Below are 26697 nucleotides of genomic sequence, written 5' to 3'. Positions count from 1 at the left end.
GGGGTCTTGTTCTAGCTTAAGCTGGTCTTGAACTCTTGAGCTCAAGCAATCCGCCAACATCAATCTCCTGAAGTACTAGGATTCCAGGGGTGAGCTACTTCACCAGGCCTCAAAAAGCCAGGAAATGGTCTTTATTTTACCAGCTAAGAGTATTTTGAATTAAAAGGCATTGGACGGGGCTTTCTTTCTATCTTCATAAGACAGACAGACCTATTGATTTCCCTTCGCTTTCCTTTATCTCAATATATTGCAGTAAAGAAGATGAAGAGTGCAAAGAAATCATTTAAAGATAATACTTGTCTTTCAGGTTAATTTCGTTTCCAAAGAGAATCATTTACAAGTTGATCAGTCCCCCTCACCCGGAGTCTATTCATCCTCCCTAGTAACCACTTACTGCCCCTCAACAGAATTAATATAGTCCTGTCTCCTCCTTTCCTTCACAATGAGTGTATATAAACTTCTGGACACCATTGGTAATCACTCTGAGATTGTCCTTCTGTGCACAGGAAGTACACTTATAATCTCTTTCTCTTATTAATCTGCCTTAAGGTGAGCTGATCTTTCAGTGACCCTTCTGGGACGAAGGGGAAGTTTCCTCTCACCCCCATACCCACAAAGATTACAAGAGAGGTGTATTAGTGGACACATTATCAGCTTTGACAAAGTAAGCAGAGATAGTTCAAAGTTCAGAGTCCTTAGGGCCCCCAAACTAATATGGGCAGGAAATAGGCTGGGAAGAGATTATTCAGCTGCAAGTGTTACTTTTTATGGAAAAGGGGTAATTCAGAAGGCTCAACAAGAGTCTGGAGAAGCCAAGAGCTGTAGAGAATCATTTCTAGAGAGCAGAGGATATTTCTAGGGAGCATGACAAGGTCCTCCAAGCCGATCAGTGGCAACTCGTGGATTTCAGAATTGCTTGGCAATGCCTGGCAGATGCCCGTTCTCGTCTTTGAGCAGAAGTATTCAGGGCGTTTATCCTATCCCGTCCCTGTGTCATCAGTGTACGTTGGCTGAACCTCAGGCAGATACGTTTTCTTTTTAGTTTACAGGTCTTCATCTTGAGAGAAATAGTACTAGATAACAGAATCAAATCTGGGGCTCATTTAGATGGTAAGAATTCAAATCTCAGGCTTGGGTGTGAGAGGAGATTTTTGAGGCCATTTAGAGGGATGAATATATTTTGCCTTACAGAGGATGTGAGTAATTGTGTCCAGAGGATGAACTGTGGCTGACTAAAAATGGCTACACATTGTTTGAAACTCTTCCCATTAAGAGGTGGGATCTCTGGGCGGCGCCTGTGGCTCAGTGAGTAGGGCGCCGGCCCCATATGCCGAGGGTGGCGGGTTCAAACCCAGCCCCGGCCAAACTGCAAAAAAAAAAAAAAAAAAAAATAGCCGGGCGTTGTGGCGGGCGCCTGTAGTCCCAGCTGCTCTGGAGGCTGAGGCAAGAGAATCGCGTAAGCCCAAGAGTTAGAGGTTGCTGTGAGCTGTGTGACGCCAGGCGGTACAGTGAGACTCTGTCTCTACAAAAAAAAAAACCAAAAAACAAAAAGAGGTGGGATCTCTGTCATTCTCCTTATCTGGGTGGATTCTGTGATTTTGGCTGATAGAATGTGGTGGAACTGAGGTTCTTCCAGGATCTGCGCCCAGACCTTAAGATCTTGAGAGTTCCTGCCTGTTGGAACTTTCTCTGGGAGCCCTGAGCTGACATGTAAGAACATCTTGACACTGCAAGGCTGGAGGTGTCACTTACAGGTGTTCTGGTCAATCATTACAGCTTAGTCCACACGCTCAGCCACTGAAACCAAGGTGGATGTGAATATTACCATCTTGGACTCTATAGTCCAGCCGAAATGTGATGGGGTCCCCAGATATTTGGTCAAACACTATCCTGGGTGTGGCTGTGAGGGTGTTTCCGGATGAGGTTAACATTTTTTTCTTTTTTTTTTGTAGAGACAGAGTCTCACTTTATGGCCCTCGGTAGAGTGCCGTGGCCTCACACAGCTCACAGCAACCTCCAACTCCTGGGCTTAAGCGATTCTCTTGCCTCAGCCTCCCGAGTAGCTGGGACTACAGGCGCCCGCCACAATGCCCGGCTATTTTTTGGTTGCAGTTCAGCCGGGGCCGGGTTTGAACCCACCACCCTCGGTATATGGGGCCGGGGCCTTACCGACTGAGCCACAGGCGCCGCCCGAGGTTAACATTTGCTTAATTTTTTTTTTTTTTTTGGCCAGGGCTGGGTTTGAACCCACCACCTCCGGCATATGGGACCGGCACCCTACCCGCTGAGCCACAGGTGCCCCCCGAGGTTAACATTTGAATCAGTAGACTTAGTAAAGCAGATTGCCCTCCTTAACGTGGGTGGGTCTCATGCAGTCAGTTGAAGTGTTGAATAGAACACAAAGGCTGAGAAATAAAGAATTTGTTCTCACTGTTGGGACATTGGTCTTCTCCTGCCTTTGGACTTAGGTGGACTTGGACTGAAACTTACCTAATTGCTCTCCTGGTTCTCAGGCCTTTGGACTCAGAATGGAGGGACATTCCTGGCTCTTCTAGGTCTTGGTGCTGGGTTGCTTGCTGACTGCAGAACTTGGAACTTCTCAGCCTTCTTAATCAAGTGAGTCAATTCCTGATAATATGTGTGTGTGTGTGTGTGTGTGTGTGTGTGTTCCACTCTATGTTACAGGTTCTGTTTTTCTGGAGAACTTTGACTAATACTTACAGCTGAATGTGAAATGGAAGAATCACCCAGCTGAACTCTGCCTAAATTCCTGATTCGGAATCATAGAGAATAATCAAATGATTGTTTGTAAGCTGCTATACTTTGGGGTAATATGGTGTTTGGTGACGGGTAACGGGCACACAGTCAGCCATGCCTAAATTTTCTGACTTCACATGTGCTCTGTGCCTTAGCTCTACCGGCAGCTCTAATCGGACCCTTTCAGTTCTCTGAATGCAGCATCACCACAGGCTGCCCCCAATTCCTCTTGATCCTTCAGCTCTTTCTTAGCTTATAAGGATTTTCTTTTTTTTTTGAGACAGAGTCTCAGTTTGTTGCTCTTGGTAGAGTGCAATGGCATCATAGATCACAGCAACCTCAAACTCTTGGGCTCAAGCAATCCCCTTGCCTCAGCCTCCCAAGTAGCTGGGCCTACAGGCACCTGCCACAATGTCCAGCTATTTTTACAGACGGGGATCTCCCTATTGCTCAGGCTGGTCTCCAACTCCTGAGCTCAAGCCATCCACTTGCCTTAGCCTCCTGGTGTTCTAGGATTATAGGCATAAGCCACTGAGCCCACCCTCTCTTAGTTTATAAGGATTTTCTCAGGGAAGTTTTCCCCGGCCTCTAGATTAGTCCCTTTGTTCCAGCAGATTCCCCAACAAGAACTGTTTCTTTCTTCCAGCACAATTATCTCTGCGATTATTTGATTCATGCTGGTCTCTGCCTCTAGATTGTAAACTCCATGAGAACAAAGAGCAAGACTCTTTTTGATCATCAGTGAATTCCCAGAGCTCAGCACCGTGTCTGGACATAGTAAGTGCTGAATAAATATTTGTTAAGCAGATGAATGGAAAATTCGATGCAGCTGATAAGGGCTCCATTCTCACCATAGCTTTTTATAACTGTGCCACTGTTCTCGTCACACACTGTGAAAATTTGGATTCCCAGACATTGTAACTGGGGAAAGAAAGTGTGACTTAATGGGAGGCCACTGCTGCTGCTTTGCTCTTGTGTGGGAAGGCAGCTAAGTGCAGCTAGAGTTGCTGGAGTTCCTTTCCAGAACCTCTGGGGCAGAGGAAGCATCCCAGAGCCCCTGGGTATGCCTGGGCACAGGAACGCAGTGGGGAAAGGAGCAATCGGTGCTTCCTCACGTTTATATCTCTGGTGGAAATAATGTGCTTGCCTGAGAGTCTAAAGGAAATTGTGGGTGCTCGAATTGTTTAAAGTATTTCTACATTTAAGTGCAGAAATAACATGAGGTCTTTTCCACCCTAACCCTTCATCTAAAATTAGAAGAAAGAACTACTCTATCATGAATTCTGATAACTAGGAAAATTCTCTACCTTCCATAACCCTTGTTCCTAGAATTTTTTCTTTCTTTCTTTTTTTTTTTTTTTTTTGAGACAGAGCCTCAAGCTGCTGCCCTGGGTAGAGTGCCATGGCATCACAGCTCACAGCAACCTCCAACTCCTGGGCTCAAGCGATTCTCCTGCCTCCGCCTCCCAAGCAGCTGGGACTACAGGTGCCCACCACAACGCCTGGCTATTTTTTGGTTGCAGCCGTCATTGTTGTTTGGCGGGCCCGGGCTGGATACACCTGGCTGCCAGCTCAGGTGTATGTGGCTGGCACCTTAGCTGCTTGAGGCACAGGTGCCGAGACCCTAGAATTTTTTCTTAATACCTAATATGTATTAGTACTATTTAAAAATGCATTCTCCTCCCTAGTTAGCCCTGTGGATATGAAAATAAATGCTCCATTGGAAATAGTTTTAATAGTCTTTTTTTCTCTTTTTATTGCTGGAGTGCTGAGGCATGGTCATAGCTCACTGGAGCTTCAAACTTCTGAGTTCAAGTGATCCTCCCTCCTCTGCTTCCCAAGGAGCTGGGGCTGTAAGTGCTTACCATGCTCAGCCACATTTTTGCTTTTTTCATTTTTTTGTAAAGACAGAATTTCACTGTGGTGCTCAGGCTGGTTTCAATCTCCTGGGCTCAATCGATCCTCCTGCTTCAACCTCCCAAAGTGCTGGGTGTGTAGGTGTGAGTCACACACTTGGCCTGGAAATGGTCTTTCTTAAAGTGTTTCTGTTCTACTTAAAGATCATTGTGTCATTTTTGCAGCAAGTGAAATAAGCCCAGTCTCCATAAGTGCCTTTATAATTTCCATTTCATAATTTTAAGAGGAACTTCTTTTACTTCATTGTCTTTCTCTTAATGGTAGCCTCCAAATGGGTCCGTGTACCGTGTTTCATGGGTTTAGCTTCCACTTGAAGCAGGGAGGATTTCCATTTAACCCGTATCATTTTAATAAGCACACAACTGAGATTCTGCCATTTCAACTTCTATGATTCGTCCTCCCGTCCTGAATACACAATACTGTGTTTGTGCTCGAACACACAGCAGATTAAAGAGCTGGGCAGGAGGCAGATGTAGGCACACCTTTGATCTCTCATCCTTAGGGGTTAAGGGAGGGCAGACACCTGGCGGCAGCCGAGCCAGAAACAAAACACAGGGCCGGACTGGAATTACCTTAAGGGAGCCACAGCTCCAACCTCAAAGGCAGCTGGAAGCACCGAGTGTGCACCTGGGAAGAGAGCCGGTGGCTGCGCCACAGAGGCCTCGGGGTCCTAGCAGTGTGATTCAGGTTAGCTGGGGTTGCTTAGAATAACCATTCATAGGCAGATAGACCGAGGAGAGCTGCCAGAGGGACCTGGCAGCTGCGTTAAGAAAAAACTGAAGAGTCAATCTTTTGTAAATAAGACTGCAAAACCTCCAGCTGTGCACAAATTCAGAAAGGCAATTTCAATGACAATGCAGGAAGTGCAGGAAGCTTTCAAAGAAAGGATTTTTAAGCATTTTTTTTCCTTTGTGGAACTCTCTTTAGATTAAAGATTTCACCTTTGTACCAGGATGCTGTGAATGTTCTTAGTCTAGAAGGAAAAAAAAAAAGAGACCCAAGTTTCCTGCGATTCTTCGGTGAAACTGCAGTGTCCCCTGGCGTTCAAGTGCTACTGTTGCGGCACCACTTGGAAAGCCTTGTAACTGCAAACCTCAAATCTAGACCTGGTTTGAAATCTTGGAAATGAAGAATCCTTCCTTGTCAAATTGATCAGATTTTAATGTGCTGATCTGGTCATGTGAGCAGCGGCGGCCGCAAACCCTTTTTCTAGCCAACTCAAATAACTTCTGTGCCGTAAAACCTTCCCTTGACTTCTCCAGGATTGGTACACGGCAGGTGATACACGCCTCTCTCTGCCTTCCTGTTTATTATCTTTTTGCTGGAAGGTGTGAAGGGGGTTATAAACGTATCTGATTTGTCTCCGTATCCAACTTGACTAGCGTGGAGCCAGTCACACAGTGTGTTCAGGAAACATTTTTTTTTTTTTTGTGTGTGTGGTTTTTGGGCCGAGCTGGGTTTGAACCCGCCATCTACGGCATATGGGACCGGCACCCTACTCCTTGAGCCACAGGCGCCGCCCACAGGAAACATTTTTGTGCCAGAGAGGCACATCCTGGAGTGCACTTGACCTCTGCTCTTAACTGGCCATTCTGGTGCCAGTAACTGGACCTTAGGGTCTCAGATGGTTCACTCCTGTCCCCTACCAGGGCTGAAAACGCAGGGAGGAGGTCACAGGCCCTGGTTCATTTTAAAGGAGTCCAGAATGTGCCATAAACATGATTTTGAGCTGAAGACAATTGAGATGAGGCTCATTTCTGAACACCCTTATCTGCCTAAAAGTGGAGCCTCCCCAGATAACTCAATTGCCTTAAGCCTGCTCCTCTGGAGTTTTTGCAGCCAGGGACATTGACTTTATCATCAGAGTGAAGCCCCGGGCACACCACTATGGCCTTGTCACAAGCTATAATATCTCCTATCTCTTCTCCTAAAGGTCCCTTATCTTCCTTAAATGTAATTTGTTTTTCCTTAAGTGCCTTCTTTCCCCTATTAAGATGGCATATAAGTCCCAAATTGTAAGCACACATTTTTTTTTTTGCAGCTCCCCAAACACTGAACTTAAGAGGTTAGAGAAAAAGTTTTTAATCACCCAGACTTTCTTCTGTGTCTTTGGCCAAATATTGGACTCCGCTGTGCTAAATCTCTACTGAGGTCCTCAGAACTAGCTTGGTACCCAGTGCCAGGCCATCCTTGGTTGAAAATAAATCCATTGTACATCAAAAATAAAATGCTCCTGGTAATATTTGACGGTTAATATTTGTGGAGTATCTTTGAACAAAGGCTGACATACACACGCACTAGATAAGTTAGAAACATTTTTATTTTTTTATTTTCAAGACAGGGTCTTGCTCTGTTTCCCAGGCAGGGGTATCATCATAGCTAACTGCAACCTCAAACTCTTGGCCTCAAGCCATCCTCTTGCCTCAGCCTCCCAAAGTGCTAGGATTATGAGCTTAAGCCACCTTGACTGGCCTAGATAAGTGTTTATTCATTAAAAATGAATATTCACCATATCGTACAATCTCAGTCTTTAAGATAATGTAGACCAGTTTTAGGGTTCCAAATCTTCTAGATGTTTTTCTTATTTTGCACTGCTTCTTTAAAACTTCCTTATATGATAATGAAAAAAGTTGTTTATTGTTTTAAAAAAGCTAAAATTTTTATTGTTGGAATAAGATGATAAAAGTGGAATCATTTTAACTAACTTCTGTGTTTTGAAGTGTAACCGGGAATGCATTTTTTTTTTGAGACAGAGTCTGACTTCCAGGGTAAAGTGCCGTGGTGTCAGCCTAGCTCACAGCAACCTCAAACTCCTGGATCAGGAGGTGATCTTTGTGCCTCAGCTTCCCGAGTAACTGGGACTATAGGTGCTTACCACAATACCCAGCTAATTTATCTATTTTTAGTAGAGATGGGGTTTCATTCATGCTCAGGCTGGTCTCTAACTCTTGAGCTCAAGGGATCCTCCCTCCTAAGCCTTCCAGAGTGCGAGGATTACAGGTATGAGCCACACTGTGCCTAGGTGACTGGGAAAGCATTTTTAAATGTGCGCAAACTGTGTTCAGACTTACACACACTGGAACAGTTAGATGACAAGAGAGATGAATGGTGCCAATAAACAATGGTGCAAAATTATACATCCTGTGGGAGCCTGGAAATATATATTATTTTTTAAGAGAAGAAGAGACTAGCAAATTGAACTCTCTAATGCAGTTTCAAAATGCATACACTCACCAACCAGGCATGTGGGGCTGGCAGAGCACACCGTGCTTTCCTGGGAATTTCACTACATTCCAAGCAAACCTGGCAACTGACAACTTCCTGGACAGCTGTTTCTCCCATTTATTTCCCCCAGTTGTTTTTTGGTAGTTGTCAGCTAAATCTTTACATGGGTACCCTATGCTCTCTGCAGAAGTACATTCATCTTAGAGGTTTTCATTTTCATTTGGTAAAGGATATGTCAGAATGGTGATTGACATCCTTAAAGCCTAAGAAGTGAAAATTCACGGGTATGTTTCCCATGAGTACAATCAAGCATGATATCGAGGTATCTTCATGAGAAATTGTTGAGTAATATCCACGTCTCTAAATGGAAATCGCAATCCTCATTGTACAGGCTTGCATTAACCCTACCCTGAAATTAGTATTTGTCAACTGTCCTGTAAGCAAAATCTACTTTCTTTGCTCGATAAATCCTCTAACATTAACTTTTCCAGAACTACGCACACGGAGATCAAGGTCAATCTGTTCGTTTTATTCTAGTTTACCTTATGAAGAACAACTGAAAAGGTTAAGGTGCTCAACTCTTAACTGAAAGTGCTTAATAGCCTCCCATTGCTATTTGGCAAAAACTTTCAAAATCCATCATGTGGCTTCTAACATTCTGGGTTTCCTGAGCGAGGCCCCATTACTTGTAATTCTGTCTTGGACCACTCTCATCCCTCTCCCTCCTTCCCCCTCGCCAGTCTCCGTGTTCCAGCTACTGGAGGTTTCTTTTAGGGACTTCACTTTTCCTTCTCATTCCCACCTGTGCCCTTTGTTCTTTGCTGTTCTGTCATTTGGAATTCACAGAAGACTTCCTTGAGGAAGAAGTGATTCATTTTCTCTGACCACACAGCTCCTAGTTGCCTACAATCATAACATCCCTATCTCTGTCTCTTTATAGCACTGGTGACAACTCTAAAGATTATACGTACAAACATTACCAAGAAAAAAAGGGCATCAGATTATCTGCTCTTTGAAGTCAGGGCAGAGACTGGGTCAGTGTTATTACTGTGTCCACAGGTTACCACAGTAACATAGTGCCTGGCACACAGTACGCGCTCAGTAAATGCTTGTTAAATAAAGGGAAGGAATTATTATTATTATTTTTGAGATAGAGTCTTACTTTGTGGCCCTCAGTAGAGTCGCTCTTACAGCAACTTCACACTCTTGGGCTCACGAGATTTTCTTGCCTCAGCCTCCCCAGTAGCTGGGACTACCGGCTCCCGCCACAATACTCTGCTATTTTTAGAGATGGGGTCTCGCTATTGCTGAGGCTGGTCTCAAACTTGTGAGCTCAGGCTATCCGCCCGCCTCGGCCTCCCAGAGTGTTGGGATTATAGGCGTGAGCCACTGCTCCAGGCCAAACGGAAGGAATTCTTAACTCTACCTGACTCTTAAATTGGCAATTGGCACTTCCCTGTTTCAGGGCTACGCTTGGGCAGAAATAACAACCCTGACATGGACGATGATCACTTAAGTCAGAGATGAAGCCGGCTGTTTTAATAAAGGTAGAAAATGATTTTGAATGTGTACTACCTCAGAGCTTTTAAAAAAATTTATTATTTAAAAATGTATTTTTATTTTATTTTTATTTTTTAAGATGAGGCTCACTCTGTCGTCTAGGTTTGAGCACAGTCGCATGATCATAGCTCAGTTACAGCCTTGAACTCCTGGGCTTAGGCAATCCTCCCTAAGTACTAGAATTATTGGTGTGAGCCACTGTGCTGTTTTTTGGCTGGGGCTGGGTTTGAACCCACCATCTCTGGCATATGGGGCCGGCACCTACTCCTCTGAGCCACAGGCGCCGCCTCCAAATCCTTTTTAAATATATTTTCTCCTCTACTTACTCAAATGATGGGAGTATAATTTTTTTTTTTTTTTTTAGAGACAGAGTCTTACTTTGTTACCCTCTGTAGAGTGCTGTGGCGTCACAGCTCTTGGGCTTAGGCGATTCTCCTGCCTCAGCCTCCCAAGTAGCTGGGACTACAAGCACTCGCCACAGTGCCCAGCTATTTTTTCGTTGCAGTTTGGCTGGGGCTGGGTTCAAACCCGCCACCCTCAGTATATGTGGCCGGTGCCCTACTCATAAAGCCACAGGCGCCGTGTAATTTTTAAGAGAATCTAATATAGTCTTGATGAAATAATTTCATTTTGTAGAGTCTATTTTAAAGAAATAGGGACATAATAGTTGCCCCCACATATAATAGTTTATTCCCAGCAGAGCAACAAGAATATTCCTTTAAAAACCGAAATGGTTCCTATTTCACTTATGGTAGAAGCCAAATCCTTCCAATTGCCAAAAATTCCTTCATAATGTTATTTGTACATGTTATTTTTTTCTTCAGAATTTCCTACAATGAGATATTTATTTAGAAAAAACAAGAGCATAATTAAAACGAGAAAAGGGACATTCAGAAAGGAGCTTTGGAAGGTTAATATCCTATATATATATAATTTTTAATGAAAATAAGTTACAGGGCAGTACCTGTGGCTCAGTGAGTAGGGAACCGGCCCCATATACTGAGGGTGGCGGGTTCAAACCTGGCTCCTGCCAAACTGCAACAACAACAAAAAATAGCTGGGTGCTGTGGCCGGTGCCTGTAGTCCCAGCTACTAGGGAGGCTGAGGCAAGAGAATCACCTAAGCCTAAAAGTGGACGTTGCTGTGAGCTGTGATGCCACGGCACTCTACCAAGGGCAACAAAGTGAAAGTCTGTCTCTAAAAAAAAAAAAAAAAAAAGAAAAGGAAAGAAAATAAGTTATGAAGACACTAAGGTTTTTTTTTTTTTTTTGCACATGCTAAATATATATGATTTTTTATTTGCAATTAAAAATCTAAAATTAATTAATTAAAAACACGACTGGTTAATGTGTACTGTGAATCAAAAAACAATATTTTCTAACCTTGCCTGACCGTATATCTATCTTCCTTCCTGAAGACACTAGATGTTTTAAGATTTTGTTTTAAATGGAAGGAAATGCGATCATCACTATTTAGTCATTCAATTGCTGATTTTACACACAGACACATGGGAACACAAAAATTTTCTCTTCGACTCTACATTTCTCTAGCTAAAAGGTAATGAGAAACAGACACAACCAGGGAGCATTCCGGACTTTTGGAGAACTAGGCTGAGCACCAGTTCTTTTTTGTAGAGACAGAGTCTCACTTTATGGCCCTCGGTAGAGTGCCGTGGCCTCACCCAGCTCACAGCAACCTCCAACTCCTGGGCTTAAGCGATTCTCTTGCCTCAGCCTCCCGAGTAGCTGGGACTACAGGCAGCACCAGTTCTTACTTTGCATTCCTTTTGAAGTCATAGTGTCCTCGCTACTTTTCAAGGTTCCATGGCAGCTGCTTCCCAATAGTGTGGCAAGCGCCCCCCAGCCCCCCCACGGCAGAGCAGGTTCAACATGGAGGCGCTGGGAAGAACCTCCCTGCACCCACCCCTGTCACCCTGTCCCTTCTCTCCCTGGCCACCTGCCTGCCGGCCTCTCCTACCTGCTCTCTTCTCCCCTTGCTGGGCAAAACCTTCACAGCTCTTGCCTGCTTGTTCAGCTGTATTTCCGCTGGTCCCTTTCTCTTCAGTCTTTATCCTCTTTAATTCCTTCCACACAGGCATGACTTCTTTCTTTCTTTTTTGAGACAGAGTCTCAAGCTGTCACCCTGGCTGGAGTGCAGTGGTGTCACAGCTCACAGCAACCTCAAACTCTTGGGCTTAAGTAATTCCCTTGCCTTAGTCTCCCAAGTAGCTTGGGTACAGGCACCTGCCACAATGAGCAGCTATTTTTTTTTTTTTTTTTGTAGTTGTCATTGTTATTTTCGCTGGCCCAGGGCGGGTTTGAACCTGCCAGCCTGGGTATATGTGGCGAGCGCCCTACCCGCTGATCTACAGGCACCACCAGGCGTGACTTTTCTAAGGTCATATTACTTCCTTGCCTAAAAACAGCTAATAGTTCCCTACTGTCAAAAGAACACACCTCAGTCAAGATACAACCTCTGCTTTCTTCTGTTTTTTTTTGAGACAGAGTCTCACTCTGTCACCTGTGCGCCCTGGCATCGCAGCTCACAGCAGCCTCCAATTCTTGAGCTTAAACAATTCTCTTGCCTCAGCCTCCCAAGTAGCTGGGACTACAGGTGCCCACCACAATGCCCGGCTATGTTTTGGTCATAGTTGTCATTGTTGTTTGGCAGGCAGGGGCAGCTCCGGTGTACGTGGCTGGCGCCCTAGCTGCCGAGCTACAGGTGCCGAGCCACAGTCTCGTCTTTCATTGCTTCTCCCACATAATTTTGTCCTTTGGCCTGTTCCTTCATACACCATGTGTTTGTGCGTTTCCACACTCTGCCTGTGCCTGGGAGTCCTGCCCCAGTTAGCCACGTGACCAATTTCTTTCCACTCACTGCCTTTGATAGTAATGCCTTACCAGTCCTCTTCAGGACTAACCTACCCCTCCATCGCATTCCTGGACCCTTTGTATATCTCCAGTGTAACCCTCATTACATGGTACCATAATTCCTGTTGACATTTCTGTTGCCTCTGGTGACCTGAGCATTGTACTACAGCACTGGTCACCTTATGCTGTTGCTCTTTAGAGCTGCTAATTGATAGAACATCTTTGTTGACTGGAGACTCACTCAAAGAAAACTATTCTAGAAAACAGCAATTGGAATAGCTAATTTTATTTCTTTCTTTCTTTTTTTTTTTTTTGAGACAGAGTCTCACTCTGTTGCCCAGGGTAGAGTGCAGTGGTGTCATCATAGCTCACAACAACCTCAAACTCCAGGGCTCAAGCGATCATCTTGCTTCAGTCTCCCAAGAAGCTGGGGCTACAGGTGTGCCACAAGGCTGGGCAAGTTTTTCTATTTTTATTAGAGACAGGGTTTCATTCTTGCTCAGGCTGGTCTTGAACTCCTGAGCTCAAGCAATCCACCTGCCTCTGCCTCTCAGAGTGCTAGGATTATAGGTGTGAGCCACTGTGGCAAGTGCCCCCCCAAACGGCACACACATTTCTGTTATGAATGACAGGAGGATGATGGATGCTATTGAAAGTTCGGCCATCCCAGGGCTGGGTTTGAACCCGCCACCTCCGGCATATGGGACCGGCGCCCTACTCCTTGAGCCACAGGCGCCACCCTGCTTTAGGGGTTTTTTATATGCAGGAGTACCTTGTGTACAAATAGAATTTTATTTTTTCATTTCTGATTTAAATGCCTTTTATTCTTACCTAATAGCTTCGGCTCGATCTTCTAGTACTATGTTGAATAATGTGGTCGGATTAGGCTTTCTTGTCCTGTTGCTGATAGTAAATACTGGAATTGTTACTGAGTATAATGGTATCTGAGGGCTTGTTTACATGATATTATGTTGGGGTTCGTACTTTTGAATGTATACCTTTTGAACTTTTAATCATGAAAATTGTTTAATTTTGTCAGATGTTTTTAATAAATCTCTTGAGGTCATTGTAAAAAGAAAGTTCGGCCATCACTCCTCCCATGATCATCTTCACTGACCCTGCTCCCGCTTCCATCTTCACCTCCACCACCTCTGCTTCCACCATCCCCACCTCCAATGTTATCTCCTCCAGCACCTTCACCTGCACCTCTATCATCTCCCTCACCTTCACCTCCTCCAGCCCATCTTCATTGTCTTCAATATCGCCACGCCTCTACCCCTACTCCACCTTCCCGAAATCCTGCACATCCACCTCCACCAACCTATCTCCACCACCTCTTCACTATCACCACCTCTCTGCTACCTCCACCTTTCCCTCCTCAACCCCCACCTTCATTATCGTCACCATCCCCACCTCTGCCACGTCCATCAGCACCACCAACTCCACCACAATCATCAGCTCTGCTCATTAGCCTTTGTTGAGCACTGTCAAGGACCAGGCACTGGGTTTGCTATTTTATATACATTATCTCATTCTTTCTCTAAAATCTGACTAAAGAGGAGAACACCGAAGCTCAGAGAGTAAGGAACATGTTTTCAATTACAGAACTCCAGCTGGAAGAGTTTGGGTTATGACTTGGGTCTCTCTGACCTCAGAGTCTGAGTTCTCCTTTGCCAGTTAAGTATCTCCTACAGTCCAAGTTCCTCAGCAACAGAGGCTATTTGTTTTACTTCCCCTTGTAACTTTTCTTTCAGCGCTTTCCCCCTTTGGTGAGAACACAATAAATGTTGAAATTCAATACTGGATGCAAAAGTTGGCAGCCCGGTGAGCATCCAACTTGCTTACTGAATGTGAGCATTTTAATTAAAAAGACATATCATACAACAAGTAATTAGTTCTGATATTCTTTGTAAAAATCTCAACTTTGAAAATAGTAACCTGGCATTTATTCTATCTTATTCCTCATCTTAAATCTAGAACATTTTATATTTGGTTTACCATAGCAAAGCAAGAGAAATCTGAGATTACCCCTGAAGTACTTATGTCTGTGTCTAAACATGTGATTCATTGCAAAAGAAGCCTATAAAAAGAAGATCAAAAGTAAGGAAGGGTTAAAAGGAAAATCATGAGTCCTCTATTTACCCGGTGCCAGAAAGCTGAACAAATTTATGCAAAAGGAATCTTTAGTATTCCTGTTTTCACTTAAAACTCTAATGAAAAAATCTGCTGCAGGGCGGCACCTGTGGCTCAGTCGGTACCGGCCCCATATACCGAGGGTGGCGCTTTCAAACCCGGCCCCGGCCAAACTGCAACCAAAAAATAGCTGGGCGCTGTGGCGGGTGCCTGTAGTCCCAGCTGCTCGGGAGGCTGAGGCAAGAGAATCGCTTAAGCCCAGGAGTTGGAGGTTGCTGTGAGCTGTGTGAGGCCACGGCACTCTACCGAGGGCCATAAAGTGAAACTCTGTCTCTACAGAAAAAAAAAAAAGAAAAAATCTGCTGCAAAGAACAACTACATCACCTGCCTTACCTGGCCTTTCTGGGATACTAGCCATGAACATACACCATTTTATTTCAGGAAGGCAAATCTATAGAGCATTTGTCCCAAACGCCAGCGTGTTAATGGGAACTTGGGGCTAATATATCAGTTCTTCCTTGTTACTATTAAGTTGTTGCAGGTTGCCCCATAGTTTTGTTGCCCTCATTCCTATTATCTCTGCTCACTCCTTCTCGCTGACTCATCTGGGCACACCTACCTCTGACCCCCTTCCCTGTGTACCTCCAACAGTGTTTTCCATGTGCCCTTTACAGTGGTGTGCTGGCAAATATTTAACAACAGGCTCTCTGAAAGGGGGAGCAGGGACTTCTGATTTCTAATTCCCATGGTGTCAATCTGCCACAACATGACCTTTTAGTACCTACCAACTTGACATTAGTCAGCTGAAAAAAATCTTAAAAATTTCACAGTCAGCTCTCAGAGCCAGTATGAGCTGGCTCTAAGGTTCTGTGGAATCCTTTCTACTATGAGCAACTTCCTTCTTTCACATTTCTGTCTTAAGGAAACCAAGGACGTTTCTTTGATAATATCATTACTCTCAAGCTCTTGCTGATTTGAGGCTACTTCTTCTCACCCTTTTAGAAGAAAAGATGGTGAGGTCAGCCTACATCATACAAACCTTAACTCATTAATTATAAAAAGTAATACATGTTTATGGTTTAAAATTCAAAAGTCAACAGGGTAGCCATTGGAGAGTCTCTGTGCGGCCTATCTCTGACCCCCTTTCCTGTGCACGTCCCCAGTCACCACATTCTCTCTGGATCCAGTTGGTGGTGGTCTCAGTTTCCCTGTCTATCAACATACTTTTCCATGCCTATTGCCATGTATAGATCATCTTTCTGTTACCAACACCTGTAGTGTTTTATTTTTTAGCTCCTCAGTCAACTTGACACTGTCACGCAATAGACTTTTTTTTTGGATAGAGTCTCACTGTCACCCTGGGTAGAGTGCAGTGATGCCATCATAGCTCACAGCAATCTCAAACTTCTGGGCTCAAGCGATTCTCCTGCCTCAGCCTCCCAAGTAGCTGGGACTGTAGGCGCTCACCTCCATGCCTGGCATTTTTTTTTTTTATTTTTAGTAGAGACAGGGTCTCACTCTTGCTAAGGCTGGTCTCAAGCTCCTTAAGCTCAAAGGGTCCTCCCCCTTTGACTTCCCAAAATGCTAGGTTTGCCGGCATGAGCCACTGGGCCCAGCCTTTGTGATACTCCACCGTGGGAATTACTTCCTTTATAAAGCAAAGCAGATTCTGATCGGTATGGTAGTTCATTTGTGCCTTAATCTTCTTAATAGACTCAACTTCTTGAGGATACCTTCATTCTTTTTTTTTGAGACAGAGTCTCACTCTGTACCTAGGTAGAGTGCTGAGACGTCCTAGTTCACAGCAATCTCAAATTTTTTTTTTTTTGTAGAGACAGAGTCCCACTGTACCGCCCTTGGTAGAGTGCCGTGGTGTCACACAGCTCACAGCAACCTCTAACTCTTGGGCTTACATGATTCTCTTGCCTCAGCCTTCCAAGGAGCTGGGACTACAGGTGCCCGCCACAACGCCCGGCTATTTTTTTTTTTATTGCAGTTTGGCCGGGGCTGGGTTTGAACCCGCCACCCTTGGCATATGGGGCCGGCGCCCTACTCACTGAGCCACAGGCGCCGCCGCAATCTCAAATTTTTTGGATGTAAGCGATTCTTTTGCCTCAGCCTCCCAAGTAGCTGGGATTTCAAGGGCCTACCATGGTTGGCTATGTTTTTTAGAGATGGAGTCCGCTCTTGCTCAGGGAGGTCTCAAACTCCTGAGCTCAAGCAGTCTACTGCTTCAGCCTCCCAGCGTGCCAGGATTACAGGTATGAGCCTCCACATCTGACCTGCTCTTACATATTCTTCTAAGTCCCTACAACATTAATGAATTGCTTTCAAATATGTTTTAATTTTTTTGTCTTAAGAACTAACAAAGACCAGAAGTCAAAACGGGACAAGATCAACATTACAATGTTCTGAGAGGTTCCTACACCACCTGACTTCGTGCTCACAGAAAACTCAGAATACGGTTGTTTCCTCCCCCAAGTGTCCTAGAAGCTGTTCTTTTCTACTTAAACACAAAACAAAACCCCAGCAAAGGGAAATGGAAGCACACAGGTCTCCTACGCATCACAACATCTCAGGTGCTTGTATGGCAGATGCGCGTGTGACACCGTCCACCTCCCAGGACAGTCAGTGAAGAAGGACAAGCTGGAACGGTCCCTGGCGATGCACGCTTCATTGTGACAACTGTGTTCTTGATCAACAAGGTCCCACTGTTTTTGCAACAAACTGGTTTTTCATCCCCAGCCCCAGTAGATTTTTACCTTTTCACAGAAGCTTTTGTTGATTTCCATTCCCTGTCATTATTCCTTAATTCCTACTAAATTACTACTTAATTCCTACTTAATTCCTTCCCAACAGAAAAAGGAGTAAAATCTTTGTAATTATAAAACTGCTTGTGTGACAATGTCATCTTTCTTTTTCTCGTGCGAATTAACAGCAACTTTTACTTCCCCCAAATCCGAGCTCTGGCTTGAGTGCCCTCAACCTGTGAGGCCTCGCAGGAGCAACCACGTACAAACCGCCAGGAAAGAGCCCTGGATGGCCGCTGTTTTTAGCCATCCCTACAGCTCAGCTACCCCTTGCTGTGTCCCTTCCTGACCACTCGGCCAACACACCTGCAGCAATATGTCGAGTATTATGGGCTACTAGGTAGGGCCAGGGAGCTCTGTGGGGCTTGGGCTCTTTAAGAAAGCCAGTAAGGGGACAGCAGGCGACACTGTGGTTTCTTTCTATTAGATTGTGGAACTATTGGGCAAAAAAATAGTTTGAGGCATGAGATACTTCCTGAGAGGACAGCATGGCCATCCCTCACAGAGGCTCTTAGGTGAGGTGCAGGATCTCTGTGGTTCTCTTTCTCTAAAATATTCATGCTCTCTGGAGGCGGCAGGCAAGCCGGATGGCAGGAAAGCCTGGCTGGAGAACTCCATCTGTCATCTCCCTAGGACTGGGACCGCAGAAAAGAACAAAACCAAAGCAAAAAGCCACTCAAAATACTGAGGGCTAAGCGAAGGAAATCACAAAAAGAACAGCTGTGAACTGGGTGCTCAGGGCATCTACAGATGGGCGGGAACCTAGGCAGGACAGCAGAGACGGCCACAGGGGGATAGGTTGGTACCGAGTCTACGTTTTCTGAGAAAGTCCTGTTTTAAATAATCTACTCTGTTGTAAGACTGGCTCTGCCGTTTTCAAGGGGGAGGGAAAATACTGTTTGTGCTCTCCACAAACAGATGCCACCATTCACAGCCTCAGGCCTAGGAAGAATGCTGAAGGCTGAGTCTCTGCTGCAAGTTCTGGCTTCCACAAGCCTGTGAAAGAAGAATACAGAAGGGGAAGAGGGAAGAATACAGATGAGGCAAGGTCTGAGATCGCAGTTGGTCTGAGGAGACTCAAAAAAGGATGCTGCCTCCGTGAAAGAAGAGAGGTTGATCTCAGCTCAGTTCACAGGCACCCAGATGTCAACCTCAAGTGGAGGCTGACTGGGATTCAACGCAACTGCTTGTTCTGGCACCAGAGTAGGGGCTGGGATTTGACATCATCCTGGAGAAATTTCAGGAGGTTTAAGTGTCCACTCACACTGTCCACTCACTTTTTTCAGTTGGTTTCTTAGGGTCGGAGACAATTTCTTAGGAGAAGCAATAAAAGGGCATTTGTCATACTGATTTGTCACCAAGAATATCAGTAGAAAAGGATTTCCCTTGCCACGATCTTTAGAGAGATAACTCTGCTTCCAGTCCTGCAGAAGGACAACTATTTATTATGATGCATCTTAAAATCCAAGGTTACTCTTTATAACTGTCTTCCTCAAAGAACTCTGACCTCTGGTTACTTCATATGATGGATGACAAAGATTAAATGAAATTCTTTTTTTATTTTTATTTTTTTGAGACAAAGTCTCACTGTGTCACCCTCGGTAGAGTGCCATGGTGTCAAAGATTACAGCAAACTCAAACTCTTGGGCTTAAGTGATTCTCTTGCCTCAGTCTCCCAAGTAGCTGGGACTACAGGTGCCCACCACGATGCCCGGCTATTTTTTTGTTGCAGTTGTCATTGTTGTTTAGTAGGCCCAGCCCCGGTTGGAACCTGCCAGCCCCAGTGTATGTGGCTGGCACTCTAACCACTGAAATACAGGTGCTGAGCTTAAATGAAATTCTTTTTTTTTTTTTGTAGAGACAGAGTGTCACTTTATGAAAAATATGGAACGCTTCACGAATTTGCGTGTCATCCTTGCGCAGGGGCCATGCTAATCTTCTCTGTATCGTTCCAATTTTAGTATATGTGCTGCCGAAGCGAGCACTTAAATGAAATTCTTATTTGTCTCCTCCAAGAATGGCATATAGAGAGATTTCATTTATTTATTTATTTATTTTTTGCAGTTTTTGGCCAGAACCTGCCACCTCTGGTATATGGGGCCGGCGCCCTTCTTGTTTGAGCCACAGGTGCCACCCTAAGAATGGCATATAAAGTATTTACATAAATTGATATTTCTGGAAAATCTGCAGATTCCTTATGCTTGAGTGCATATTTATTTCCTTTGTCCCCCTAACGCCAGCTGATTGAGTACTAGGAGAACACAGCATTTTGACAAAAAGGCCTAGTTCAGTGTTTTTCAACCTTTATTGTATCTCACAACACACTTGAACTGTAATTAAACTTCTATGGCACATTTAAATTATGTTGATAAAAAAAAAAAAAAGAAAAAAAATGAAGAAACTCGCCGTGCTTTGAGCTTCTTTCAAATATAATTTAACTGGCTTAGCACCTATAGCTCAGTAGTTAGGGTACCAGCCACATGCACCGAGGCTGGTGGGTTTGAACCCGGCCTGGGCCTGCTAAAGAACAATGACAACAACAACAACAATGACAAAATAGCCAGGTGTTGTGGTGGGTGCCTGTAGTCCCAGCTACTTGGGAGACTGAGGCAAGAGAATCCCTTAAGCCCAAGAGATTGAGGTTGCTGTGAGCTATGACACCCCAGCACTCTATTGAGGGTGACAAAATGAGACTCTGTCTCTAAAAAGAGAAATAATTTAACTAATGCTATTTAAAATTTTTCACAGCACACCTAAGAGCCTCTCATGGCACATCAGTTTGCCATGACACAGGTTGAAAATCACTGGTTTGATTTTTTTGTTTTTATTTGAGACAGGGTCTCACTCTGTTACCTGGGCTAGAGTGCAGAGGAGTCATCATACCTCACTTAAACCCCCAACTCCTGCGCTCAAGGAATCCTCTTTCCTGAGTCTCTCAAAGTGCCAGGATTACAGGTATAAGCCACTGCACTGGCCTAATTTTCTTATTTCAAAGTCCAAGATCCGATAGATGATCAACATTCAGATATTTGGTGAAGAAAATACATGAGAAACAGGCCTTGGGCCCCAGCCTCTCTAGGTCTCTAGAAAGCCTCTTCAGCTTTCTAAAGATACTATTAGTAGACGAGTCAGAAGGTCTGGGTTGAAGTGCTGATTCTTCTCTAACAAGGTGTTTGAGTATGGTCAAATTATTTTGATGTTCGGTGCCACATCTGTAAGGTGGCAGCTAGTCTAGATGAACTCCAGTCCCCTTTCACCTGAAGCATTCTGGGGACTCATGTGCTGTGTACACCCGGGACTCTCACTGTGCAGGTGGAAATGTGAATACTGAAGAGGAGAGTCAAATTTTGATATACTTACATTACTAGAAAGAATAGGTGAATAAACTTCAAACCAATGTCCCATTGTTTATTACAAATAGATCCAAAATTAAATTAAAAAACTCATTACAGATGATAGACAAAGGAAACAGAAACCAGAAAGAAGTGGATCAGAAAAATACATGTACTCTTTCAGACTACCAGATCAATACTGAGCAATCCAAAATCTGTGACCAAGTGTGACAGCCTGAAAGCCTGGCCCTTTAAGACAGAGAGACTGACTTGCTGCAACTTCACGCCTCCCCCAGCATGCTTCCAAGGTCTCCAAACACTCAGAGGCCAGGTTCACACAAGTGAGGCCAGTGAGACTCCTCTCTTGGAGGCAGTAAACACGAGCAGTTAAAAAGATATAGGGGAGGGGTGCTAAACTCACTAGAAACAACACACACACATTGATCTCATTAAGAAAAAAAAAGTCTTTGGGAGAGGTGAGGGGAAAGTGTCCCTTCCCCCCATTTCTCAGTATGACACAATAGCAGACTACTCAGAAGACTTCCCAGACCCTCAATTACTCATCTTAAAATTTGTGTACGTAGTCTAATTGGGGGTAGTCTAATTGGGGTCGGTCTTGATGTCCTACACCTAAACTATATTTCTATCCCAAACTCTATTTATATTAAGATAAAACATAACTTAAAATAATAAAAATAAAAAATCAATACAATTAAGTAGTTAATTAAAAAATAATTTTGTTGGGCGGCACCTGTGGCTCAGTCGGTAAAGTGCCGGCCCCATATACCAAGGGTGATGGGTTCAAACCCGGCCCCGGCCAAACTGCAACCAAAAAATAGCTGGGCGTTGTGGCGGGCTCCTGTAGTCCCAGCTACTCGGGAGGCTGAGGCAAGAGAATCGCTTAAGCCCAGGAGTTGGAGGTTGCTGTGAGCTGTATGAGGCCCCGGCACTCTACCGAGGGCCATAAAGTGAGACTCTGTCTCTACAAAAAAAAAAATAATAATAATTTTGTTGAAAATACAAGCCCAATGAAAACCATAACATAAAATCTCCTCCTCCCATTCGATATATATAATAATTATAAAACTAACCCCAAGTTAAAGGTCTTTTTACGGGTCCTCACACGTAGAGACAAGAGATCCCCCCAGCCAACTTTCTAAAACTTTCCTTTTATGTCTTTGACTTTTCATTTTCTCTCATCCTCTCCTTTCCACCAGTCACTGGGTAAAAACTCACGATATAGTCTGGGACTAGTCCCCAACACACTGGGCTCTAAGAAAGTATTCAGAACACGCAGTTTCTAGGTGCATTCTTATTATAAGCATTTGATCAAAGACTAGTATTGAAAGCTTTAAGAAAAAATACATTGAGTCAGAGCTAAAAGTAGATCTACCATTTGATCTTGCAATCCCATTACTAGCTACTTACCCTGAAGAAAAAAAGGACATTTGTTTGCCTTTGGATGTTTACAGCAGTTCAATTCACAGTTGCAAAGATGTGGAAACAGCCCAAGTGCCCATCAATCCATGAATGGATTAATAAACTGTGGTATATGTATACCATGGAATACTATTCAGCCTTAAAAAGATGGAGACTTTACATCTTTTGTGTTTACCTGGATAGAGTTGGAGAACATTCTCCTTAGTAAAGTGTCCCAAGGATGGAAACACAAGCATCCCATGTACTCAATACTCATTTGAAACTAGTAGAGGAACAACTATAGGCCCACATGAGAGAAAAACACAATTAAATTCAAGAAGTGGGATGGGGGGAAGGGACGCAGGAAGCTCTCACCTAACAGGTACAGTGTAGGGGTATATGGCTCCTCCTGGGGGAAGGGCTCAAATACAAATCGGACTTTTCCTAACAAATGCAAACAATGCAACCTAATCGATGTGCCCTTATATTAATCTGAAATTTAAAAAGATATATTGAGGGATATATTTCTTACTAGTACTCTAACTGGTCAGTGATGGGGGATGAGCTGATGTTGGATGAAGTCTGGTGAGGAAAGGCCTGTAGGAAACATCGAGAGATCAGTTTAGTCCCTTGTTATCATACATGACCAAACCCCAAATAACAAGTTGGAGCAAGAACGTTCTGATACAGTCCTATAATAATAAATGGCTTGATTGAAATCTAACTCAGAAAACCTCCAAGTCTATCAAGAGAGAAGCCTTCCCTCCCACCCCATTTCTATTTGGGATGATAAATGAAGTATCTCAGTTTCAGAGGCACAACTAAAAACCAAGGATGAAATAATTAAGTGCTGAAGTGGGCTGCAAATAAATACAGCAGCAGCTTTCCCCATGTGAGAGACGCGTGGCAATGACCAGGATCAGACAAAGGATCGTCATCACAGAGAGGAGACGAGGCAGTAAGGAAACGATTAAGGAGCATTAAATCATCTCAGAAATCCTTGTAGGATGGTAAGAGGCAAGCATGGCTAGCCATGTTGTTGAAAAACGATAGTAAGAAAAAGCAAAGGAAATACCATTAGTGTTTGGAAGATGTGGTATTGTGATCACTTACTAGATGGCTATTTTTCAGCAAATTACTTATTCTCCAAGGTTTTTAATTTTTTTCTTCTGTAAAATGGACAGGTGACACCTCCCTCACTGCGGCCAAATAAGGATTGAATAAGGTCATGACTCTAAAGACCCCAGGACCAGTTCTGAAACGTGGAAGGGGTGAGTAATTGGTGTCTGTTATTATTCAAAACTGGAAACCAGGATCCAGCTGGCCAGATGACCGTATTATGCTACTGAAGTGAAAAATGTACTCTACAAGAAATGATAGCTCGTTAAAATATGATATGTTCAGAAGGGATTGGGTAAGGTGTTTTTATTTAAGCCACACTGTCTTGAAAATTGGTGATCCTCTGGGCGGCGCCTGTGGCTCAAGGAGTAGGGCGCCGGTCCCATATGCCAGAGGTGGTGGGTTCAAACCCAGCCTCGGCCACAAAAAAAAAAAAAAAAAAGAAAATTGGTGAGCCTCCACTTCCATTCCATGAATCATTCACAACAGAAAGAGCAATTCGCACAGGATTCTACCACATGCTTCAGGAACCCGTCCTCCGTGAGAAGTGGAAGAAGAAGAGTGGGGTTAGGGGTGCCTTTCAGGTCAACTGGAGGTATTTGCTGACAGACACTGGGCAGAACCTGGAAGAACTTTCTCATCAGGAGAAAAATTGCTGAAGTTCTGATTGAACAGGGAAAAAAATGTCACTTCAACCATGTGTATATGTACAAGGCCATCCTTAGCCATCAACTTTGCAACCAAAGTTGTAAGGAAGGACGGCAGCATAGTTCGCCAACTTATTTGATAAGGTCAAGCAAGGATCTGAACACAGTGAGAATTTTCTAAGGATTATTCAGATGAGAAAGCTGAAAACACAGAGTATTCCCATATTGGGCTTTTTTCTTTTGGGAGCCACAGTTTAATGTTTAATATTATTTATAAAGCACTAATACAGCCTTATCCTCAAATTTTTTATTTGAAATAAAAATATTGAGCATAGTTGAGAAGCCTGAAAAGACCTGTAAAACTGTATCCATTCTCTTTCATTTAGTTATTGTTTTGACATTAAAAAATAAATAAATTTACCCCCCAACGAAGCAGTGGATGTAAGCATAATGTATCAGTAAATTGGAAGGCAGGAGACTGACAAAGAGCCAGGTGTATTTCTCGAGGACTCAGTCTCTCACGGTGAAAATACAAAAGCGCTATGCTCTCAATCCCCATTATAAAACAAGAATAAACCGAGAAATGTAGGGATGCTTTTTATAACACAAAATAATTGCCCTTTAAGGCCCTTGCCATCACGTAATGATACAGCAGCCAGGTTTAACAAGGAATGCTGTGCAGGGCTGTTCCTTGGAAACCTGACCCTTTGGTCAAGTATGACACCATTTCCAAAAGCAGTAGGAATCTCTAAGAGATCCATTAAGGAAGGTTGTTTACACAACTCTTGCTCTGAAAGCTATAGCAAAGAACACTGTTAATAGTATTAGCAGATTTACCTAAAAGGGTATGTTGGTTATGATAATAATAAATAACTGCAGTTTGATATATTATAGGGCAAAGGCAGTGTTCCCTTACATTAATGCAGCAGAGGCTTTCTGCAAGGGTGTTTCTTCCTTGTGATTTTTCTTTTACCCTTTAGGCCTTCACTATTGAACCAGAGACTTTAATAGCTTCAGGAAGAGGAGAAATTCAGCCTAGATCAACGGAACCATTGGTCGGGTTTTAAACTGACGTTTAAAATCTACGAAGGAGGGCACATACCCTGTCCTCCAAAAGTGAGTAGGCGGAGAGATCCTGAACTTAGAGCAGATGTCAGAGGCACTGTGGAGATGACCTTTCTGGAGATGTCCAAGTCCTTACCCTGGGGCCTATAAATGTTACCTGGGCATAGGAACTTTATAGAAGTGATTAAGGATCTTGAGACAGGGAGATTACCCTGGATTATTGGGGTAGTCCCAGTGTAATCACAAGGGTCTTTATGCTTACAAAGTGCAAGAGGGAGGAGAAGGGTCAGAGCCAGAGTGATGCAGAGTGAGAAAGAACCCACAGTCCATCACTGGCTTTGAAGATGGGCATGGCCACAAGCCAAGGAATGCTGGGGGCCGAGGGGTGCTCCAGAAGTTAGAAAAGGCAGGAAAATGGATTCTTTCCAAGAGCCTCCAGAAGCAAACAAGCCCTGCTGACATCCTGATTTAGCACAGTGACCTGCCTCAGACGTCTGACATTTCAGAACTCCAGGATGATAAATTTGCATTTTTTTTTTTTTTTTTTTTGCGACAGTATCTCACTTTGTCAACTTCAATAGAGTGCTGTGGGGTCATAGCTCACAGCAACCTCATACTCTTGGGCTCCAGTGATTCTCTTGCCTTAGCCTTCCGAGTAGCTGGGCCTACAAGTGCCTGCCACAACACCCAGCTACTTTTTTTTTGGAGACCGGGTCTTGCTCTTGCTCAGGCTGGTCTCGAACTCCTGAGCTCAAGCAATGCACCTGCCTTGGCTTCCCAGAGTGCTGGGATTACAGGCATGAGCCACTGCACTTGGCCAGTGTTTTGGGTCACTAAGTCTGTGACAATTTATTACAGCAGCCATAGGAAGTGAACATGGGGCTGCTCTCTCACAGGTCTGCATTCCGTCCACTCTGATGCACTTCAGCTTGGGGGGGTCCATTAGGGTGATTTTCTGATTCCATTATTTAGTTTTCTCTGAATAAGTCTTTGTAAAATGGACAATGGACAGATGTTCCAAAATAATTAAGGATTATACCAGTAATGTGAGCATATGCAAATAAAACAATAAAAAAAGGACTTGCTTTGATGTAACTCTTCATTAGTTATTTTATAGATTAAGAATGACTATGAAAGATCAGATAAGAAGCTGGCTCCCAGATTCAACATTATCAAGAAGAATAAAGAACATTTACTCCTTAAAATGAGGAACTGAGCTCTTAATATATCAAGTTTTATTAACTAATTGTAATAATGGAAAAAGTGCTTTTAGAACTACTTAAAATATCGAAGGTATGTATAGCTAGGAATAAAAAAATGATTTGTGAAACCACATATAATACTTTTACAGAAAAACTGAGAACTCAATGCCAAAAAGCAAGCAAAACAAATTTTACACTAGGAAGTGAAGAATTATGTAGATGATAAAAATGGCCCCAGGAAACAAATGGTCAACCCATGATATTAAAAGAGAAATTCTGGCCAGGTACAGTGGCTCACACCTGTAATCCTAGAACTCTGGAAGGCCAAGGGAGGGGATCCCTTCAGTTCAGGAGTTCAAGATCAGCCTAAGCAAAAGCAAGCCCCTGTCTCTAACTAGTTCTATTATCCTAAACCTCAGAGATTGTTTAAAATTAGTTGCATTAAAGACAGAATTATTTCCCATGAAAATAGATGTGGCTAATGGTTATCAAACATGAATATCTTGATTCATGTAAAAGAATATGTGTGTCCTGGGTGGCACCTGTGGCTCAATGGAGTAGGGTACCGGCCCCATATGCTGGAGGTGGTGGGTTCAAGCCTAGCCCTGGCCAAAACCTCCCCCCAAAACAAAAAACAAACA

General features: G+C 43.8%; 1 protein-coding gene and 1 non-coding gene across 19 annotated transcripts in view; both read right to left on the bottom strand.

Annotated features, from left to right (window-relative positions):
* Positions 1-26697, bottom strand: part of DLGAP1 (DLG associated protein 1) — an 866993-nt gene that overhangs the window by 136626 nt on the left and 703670 nt on the right. The gene's annotated exons all lie outside the window — the stretch shown is intronic.
* Positions 19151-19257, bottom strand: LOC128572252 (U6 spliceosomal RNA). Its single transcript, XR_008376145.1, has one exon. It is a non-coding gene; the product is annotated as a U6 spliceosomal RNA (small nuclear RNA).

This window comes from Nycticebus coucang, chromosome 19 (assembly GCF_027406575.1).
Source record: "Nycticebus coucang isolate mNycCou1 chromosome 19, mNycCou1.pri, whole genome shotgun sequence".
Taxonomy (NCBI): domain Eukaryota; kingdom Metazoa; phylum Chordata; class Mammalia; order Primates; family Lorisidae; genus Nycticebus; species Nycticebus coucang.
The sequence above is the reverse complement of the archived record's forward strand: the minus strand, read 5'-3'. Positions and strand labels throughout refer to the sequence as shown.